This window comes from Bidens hawaiensis, unplaced genomic scaffold (genome assembly GCF_021521415.1).
Source record: "Bidens hawaiensis isolate Kalapana, Puna unplaced genomic scaffold, B.hawaiensis_p1.1 tig00008041_1, whole genome shotgun sequence".
Lineage (NCBI taxonomy): Eukaryota > Viridiplantae > Streptophyta > Magnoliopsida > Asterales > Asteraceae > Bidens > Bidens hawaiensis.
The window spans coordinates 481,068-488,741 of NW_027491565.1; positions in this window are offsets into that span (position 1 = coordinate 481,068).

Consider the following 7,674-nt stretch of genomic DNA (forward strand, 5'->3'; position numbering starts at 1 on the left):
AGACTTAACGGGGGTTTTGGGTTGGGTTTATGTGCAAGTAAAATGAAACCACATTGACAAAAATCGCAAATTTAAAACTATTGGACTAAAATAACATGTTTGGACAAAATAACCACAAGAACGAAAACCACACTTCACTGTTTTATTAATAAGCAAGGTTTTAAGATTTAAATAACAGACTGAATACGATAAACGTTGCTTTGATTAAGATCCAAATAACAAACTGATGACGATAAAAAGTAGAAGCAACTTTGTTACTTACATATCAACATCATTTCCTATGATAGTATGATGTAATGCTTCTATATAACAGGCATGCTTGTTAATGAAAACGGATCTATTTGTGTTTGATTAAAGTATACATCAGAAGGCCAAACAACCATTACAAAACTAACGCTTGCAATTCTTTGGGATTTAGAGAGTTAGAGAAGAGGAATAAGCGGATCTGTAACCCTTTTGATAGTGTGATTAATTTTCACACTTGGTCACGATTTAAAAGAACGGAATCACGCCTCGAGGCAATTTACCTTAGCCTCACAAGGTGTAAGCCTCGAGGCGAACCGAGCGTAAACGTGAAGCGGGATATAAAAAATTAATATAAAAAACATATATCCTATAAAAATAGCAATTATATATCTTAAAAGTTAATTTTCAGTTTATTATATATATGTACACACATAATATGTAATTGTATAAAATTATAGTAAACTTTAGGGTTAAATTTAGAAAATATATAATCTTAAAGAGTGAAAACTGAAGTTTTGTTGAAGAGAAAAAAAAGAGAAAGAACGTGCTTTAAAAGTTAAAGAGATTAGGGTTTCCAAACAAACAAATGTTAGCGCCGATTCGCAGCTATGGAGATTGCACTTTTGTCTCACAGTTGCACTTTTTCTCACGTTAACCCTAAAAATGGGCAATTATCAAGTTTGGATTATTTATTTATTTATTTATTTTTATTTTTCCATTTCAAATTTTTCATTATATAGAAACATAGATATTACATCAACATAGCTAGGCAACAAGTTGCGCCGCCACCCCTTTCTGAATTGCAAACCCTAACCTGCTAAAGACATACCCTTGCCCCTTTGGAGTCGACACACTGCTATGCACAACCCGTTGGACCCTGGTTAGGAACCGGATAGCTTCCGGTGCCAAGGAGCCAAAGGTATCAAAAGCCAGAGGGACAAAAACATGTTGGTTCTCTTCGCAGGCTTTAACATGTTTCTCCACCTTCTTCGTTTCAGCCCTTTTCATTGCTTGCCCAGCTACAAACCCATTATCCCTCAAACCAGCTAAAGGAGATACCCCTGTGAGGTCAACACAAGCGTGTTTTCCCCCGGCCCAACCAAAGACGAACAAATCTGCCGGTCGTAGAGTGAATCTCCCTTCCGTGGGGTCTGTAAGGAAGTTTACGGGGGCTTCCTTTTTAGCTGATATCCCAGCTCGCCTTAGGATGTCCCAAAGAACGTCCCGCACCCAATCATGTCGGTATTTGAACCCAGGCATCTCCTTGCAATGAACCGCATGCTCTCCGAATTTATCCATGCAAGCCTTACGGCAGATCGGACATGTTTCGTCTTCTGGGTACATTGGGATCATCAAACGGTACTTAAGAATGGCCCTATACTCGACCGCAGACATGCTTTGGCCCAAGCCATCAATCGGGATAACGGTCAGAAAATCTTGGGCATGAGGACCTTGTAAGCATTCAATAACCGCCTTCTGTCGGGGGGACAATCCAAAAACTTCTCCCAGACTCTGAGCGATTTTGCCAAAAAGGGCATTCGCCAAAGTTTTTTGAGGCTTTGGTGGGGCGGTGTCCTTATTAGAGAAACCGCCAATGTCAAAGTCTGGGAGAGAGCCATTTAGGCATTCCAGGGCCTGCACGTAGTCTGAGTCCAGGTCGACAACCCCGCTATTCCTTAAGATGTGATTATGTAGCTTCCAAGACTGAGCCCTTGACGCTACAAAAGCGTAAACCCCAACATCATGAGCCGAAAGAAGGCCTAAACCCCCAAGCGCATCGGTAAAGATGCAAGTCGCCACTGAAGATCACCAAAGAACGGGCCTCCACATGCAACCATGTCTTCGATGACTTCTCGAAGCCCCTTATCAAAACAGGATACAACATCATCCATCATATGGGGGTGGCATGTTCGTAACCCAAAAAGCAAGTTAGCAACCCCCATGCAAGACCTAAGCAGGAGGAGTTCGATCTGGGGGTCCCTAAGGCAAGGTAAGAGTTTCATAAGATCAACCGCATGAGATGCTCTCCGCCTCGCCAACTCCTTAATAAAGTAGGGATCTCGACTAACAGCCCCTCCAAGGAGCTTTACCCCTCTCTTTGGTCTACCAATCCTACTAGGGAAAAGCCCATCTTTGACTTTCACCCCATTACACGCTGGCCAAAAAACCTCGGTTTTCTTAATATTAAGTTGCAGCCCCAATGATGGCCCTTCCGAGCTGATAATGTCTATGTAAAGCCCCGAACCCGGTAGCCCTACTTTAGCGTCGGATTTACTCATAAACACAGTTCTTACAAATCAGAGTTCATTAAAACTTTCGCGGAATATAAAAACTTTCATGAAACGTTACAGCAATCCAAAACTTGCCTTAGTTAAACATTCTTGTCTTTCAAAATAAACGTCAATTACATTAAAACATCTTGAGTCTTCAGATGCCAGTCTCCTATTCGCCCACCATGTGCCCGCTCAAGCTAGCTGTCTCATTCTACTCACCTGCGTGCATACTAAAAGTCAGCTACGCTGAGTGAGTTCTAGTTAATCATACACTATACAATACACATAAACTTATATTCTTTCATTCATACTTTCATACTTTCATACTTTCTTTTGTATTAACTTACTTTCATATCTTACGTTATAAAGAGCATTACGCCCTACATTCCTCGAGTATTATTAGGGCTCGGTACCCTCCTTCCTCGAGTATTATTAGGGCTCGGTACCCTCCTTCCTCGAGTATTATTAGGGCTCGGTACCCTCTTTCCTCGAATATTAGTAGGGTTCGGTTCCCTAGTTCTCGAATATTAGTAGGGTTCGATTCCCTCTTCGTTACCATACAACCATACATCATACCTCGAGTATTATTAGGGCTCGGTACCCTCCTTCCTCGAGTATTATTAGGGCTCGGTACCCTCTTTCCTCGAGTATTATTAGGGCTCGGTACCCTCTTTCCTCGAATATTAGTAGGGTTCGGTTCTCTAGTTCTCGAATATTAGTAGGGTTCGATTACCTCTTCGTTACCATACAACCATACATCATACCTCGAGTATTATTAGGGCTCGGTACCCTCCTTCCTCGAGTATTATTAGGGCTCGGTACCCTCTTTCCTCGAGTATTATTAGGGCTCGGTACCCTCTTTCCTCGAATATTAGTAGGGTTCGGTTCCCTAGTTCTCGAATATTAGTAGGGTTCGATTCCCTCTTCGTTACCATACAACCATACATCATACCTCGAGTATTATTAGGGCTCGGTACCCTTTTCGTAACCATACAACCATACAACCATCATTTCCTTCTTTTATTAATTTTATCACGTTCATACACATAAGCATACATATCATACTTACCTTATACATAGCGTTACAACCTGACAGTACATGCAATATCCGAAGATCGTTCACGTACCATCAAGCAATCATTCATACATATCACATCATTCACATAAGGCATACACTTATCTCTTAGGATAAGCGTGTTAACAAACATATCGAGTATGCACACAGCCCCGAAAACATAACACATAAATGGGGCTAGAACTCACCTGAACTCTGCTTCTTCCTCCGATAGTTGTAAATCCCTTCTTTAACTGAGCTCGGCTGACTGTATAAGTTACACGTATCAATACTCGCCTGATTTAATCTGGTGGCCTAGTATTAGCTTACTTTTACTTATCGTTTTTAATTTATTTTCTAATCGAACTTGACTTTAGGCGAAGTTAAACCTTAGGCGAACTTAGCTTTAGGCGAAGTTAAACCTTAGGCGAACTTAGCTTTAGGCGAAGTTAAACCTTAGGCGAACTTAGCTTTGCAGGCGAAGTTGTCATCAGGGGAACTTAGCTTTGCAGGCGAAGTTCATCAGGCGAACTTAGCTTTGCAGGCAAAGTTGTCATCAGGCGAACTTAGCTTTGCAGCGAAGTTGTCATCAGGCGAACTTAGCTTTGCAGGCGAAGTTCATCAGGCGAACTTAGCTTGCAGGCGAAGTTGTCATCAGGCGAACTTAGCTTTGCAGCGAAGTTGTCATCAGGCGAACTTAGCTTTGCAGGCGAAGTTCATCAGGCGAACTTAGCGTGCAGGCGAAGTTGTCCAGCTGCAGGTACTGTTCGTCCTTAAATCCCTTAATCATCTTCGTTTCTTAACCAAATAACTCGATTTAGGTATCCACGGAATCGTCTGACCAGCGCCTACAAACCCCAACTATCAAATCGACCTAACATCGATGTTTAAAGGGTGCGATTTAGGCATATAGGTTACGGGTTCTTTTATCAATCGATTAACCCATCAAATCATATCCATTTTCAGTAAGTTTAGCTTTGTTGGATTCGTTTTTACCATACAAACACAGATCTATCATTTCTATACTAATCCAAACCTAAACGAACAAGTTCTCGATATAAACGTACCGTAAATGAGTCGAACTACGAACACGAGCTGGTCTTGTTGCTTTGGTTCGTCACGACGATCTAGCACCAACGAGCTCGGGTCCTCGCCTTTGGATCTTGGTTCGGGTTGTGTGTGTTTTGGAGTGTGTAGAGATTAGGATGGATAAATGGATGGAATGGAAAGCATTGGGGTTTAAGGGGGTATTTATACTCCCTTAAGCCCATGGACCGAAAGCCCATATTTCCTTTTGGTCCATATCTAATCCCATCTAATTATCCTACTAAGTCTTCATACTTTGCTATTATTATTATCGTTCCACTAACTCGTTTATTTCACCCGACAAAATAATATAATAAATATTACTTTAGAAATTTCGGGATGTTACAAGTCTTCCTCTTTAAAAGGAATACCTTTGTAAAAGGAATACCTTTTTCTTTATAATCTCACACTTTATTGAATCACCTTTGCTTTCTGAGTTATCCTTCTTACTCCCGACTTTGCAGCCATCGAATGGTGGTCATGTGTTTTAGCTATTTAAGGTAGCTTGTCCATGAGACCCTCGATGTACCAAGACTCATCTCATCATTCCAAGGCTTCGATTAGTACTCTTAACACTATTGTCTAAAACAACATTTCATCATAACATAATAATCATTCATAACCAAACTCAATATATTACACGTCACTGATAAACATAAGTTTTAAACCTTAACACAAAACAAGTTCTTAAGCAAATGTAATTTAATAAAACCATTGCATGAGCAATTATTCCTTCATCAAGTGTTCATCTCTGCAGTTTCCCCAAGTCTTTATCCTTTCGCACCTCCCGCCCCTGATTCCTTGCAATCCCTAGCCATGTGGTCAGCTTTTCCGCATTTGAAGCACTTTGGGCGATCAGGGCATTCTCGAGAGTAATGCCCACTCTTTCCACACCGATAGCACCTGTCTGTCCCAGTCCTGCATTCTCCCTGGTGCACTTGCCCACACGTCTTACATGCATCCTTGTTCCCAACCTTGGCCTTCCTCCCATCAGTTGTTGTCACCATCTCGCCAGACCGCTTAGCAGAGGTAGCCCATTTCTCCTCCTTCTTTTCCTCCACCACCACATCGTCCTCAGCCAGGTCAGCATAAACCACTTCTGCAAGTTCAACAGCAGAGTCAAAAGTAGCAGGTTTATTTGCCCTGACTAACATGCGGACTTTTTGTGGCAATCCCCTCACATAACATTTGATTCTCTTGATCCCAGTGTCAACCATATCAGGCACCAACCTAGTTAGTCGGTTGAATTCAGTAGTATACTCACGATGCGTCATCATACCGGCCTTTAAATTCAGGAACTTCATCTCCGTCCTTTCAACCTCGGCATCTGCACACAATTTCTTCATCACCAACTCTTTCAGATCGTCCCATCTCAACGCCTTGATCTCATCCCTAGTCTTTCTCTGCTCCACACTTTCCCACCAATACATAGCTTCTTCCTCAAATGACTGAGTAACATAACCCACAGCTTGGTTGGGACGGCATTCGCTAATGCGAATAATCTTGTCCATAGTGGTTATCCATTGAAGAGTAGCGATTGCGTCTCCCAAACCAGTCAGCTTCGGCGGGTCGCATCCCTTGAAGGACTTGTAGTTACACCCACCTCGACCTCTCTTTCCATCACCAACCTTGACAGATCCAGCTTCACTCGAGTCACCCTTCCCTCCCTCACCATCCTTCCTACCATTCTCTCCTGATCCTTCAGCAATTCTTCCAGCAGATCCTTCGGGATTCCCAGTCTTCATGGCAGTTGCCACAGCTTGGGCAATGGCAGCTAGAACAGCAGGGTCAAGTTGATGTCCTTCGTTGTTGCTCGAGTTTCCTCCAGCTGCGCCTCCTTCGTCTCCGGTGTTGGAAGCTTCTTCTACCGAGGGTTGCCGGACAAGACGAGGCCTGCCACGACGTCCAGTGCGACCTCCAGTTCCAACAATTTCTCCAGCTCCAGCCATTAGTATTCTAAAGGGGAAAACACAAACGTCATCACTCTAGGAATTATTTAGCACATGATTTGTAAAGTAAGTAGTTAATGACGTTGATAAAGTGTAATTAACTATTTGCGTTACTCCTCAGGTTCTACATACTTCCCTTCATGATTTCACTTGTGCTTGTTTATACTCTTAAACAGTTAATCAGTTAAGATCAATTAATCCTATCCCTAACCTGCACTCATTCTTCATTTAGCAAATAAGCCAACATTAACATACACCATTTACCATACACTTTACCTTTACTGAGCTTGCTTGAGTGACACATGGCTATCTTGAACTGACATCTTCTTTCTTTCTCATTTTAAATCTCATTCTCTGTGCGAGTCTAAGCATGTAGGATGCTTAAATCACTCGAACTTATGCTCTGATACCAACTTGTAAAGCCCCGAACCCGGTAGCCCTACGTTAGCGTCGGATTTACTCATAAACACAGTTCTTACAAATCATAGTTCATTAAAACTTTCGCAGAATATAAAAACTTTCATGAAACGTTACAGCAATCCAAAACTTGCCTTAGTTAAACATTCTTGTCTTTCAAAATAAACGTCAATTACATTAAAACATCTTGAGTATTCAGATGTCAGTCTCCTATTCGCCCACCATGTGCCCGCTCAAGCTAGCTGTCTCATTCTACTCACCTGCGTGCATACTAAAAGTCAGCTACGCTGAGTGAGTTCTAGTTAATCATACACTATACAATACACATAAACTTATATTCTTTCATTCATACTTTCATACTTTCATACTTTCTTTTGTATTAACTTACTTTCATATCTTACGTTATAAAGAGCATTACGCCCTACATTCCTCGAGTATTATTAGGGCTCGGTACCCTCCTTCCTCGAGTATTATTAGGGCTCGGTACCCTCTTTCCTCGAGTATTATTAGGGCTCGGTACCCTCTTTCCTCGAATATTAGTAGGGTTCGGTTCCCTAGTTCTCGAATATTAGTAGGGTTCGATTCCCTCTTCGTTACCATACAACCATACATCATACCTCGAGTATTATTAGGGCTCGGTACCCTTTTC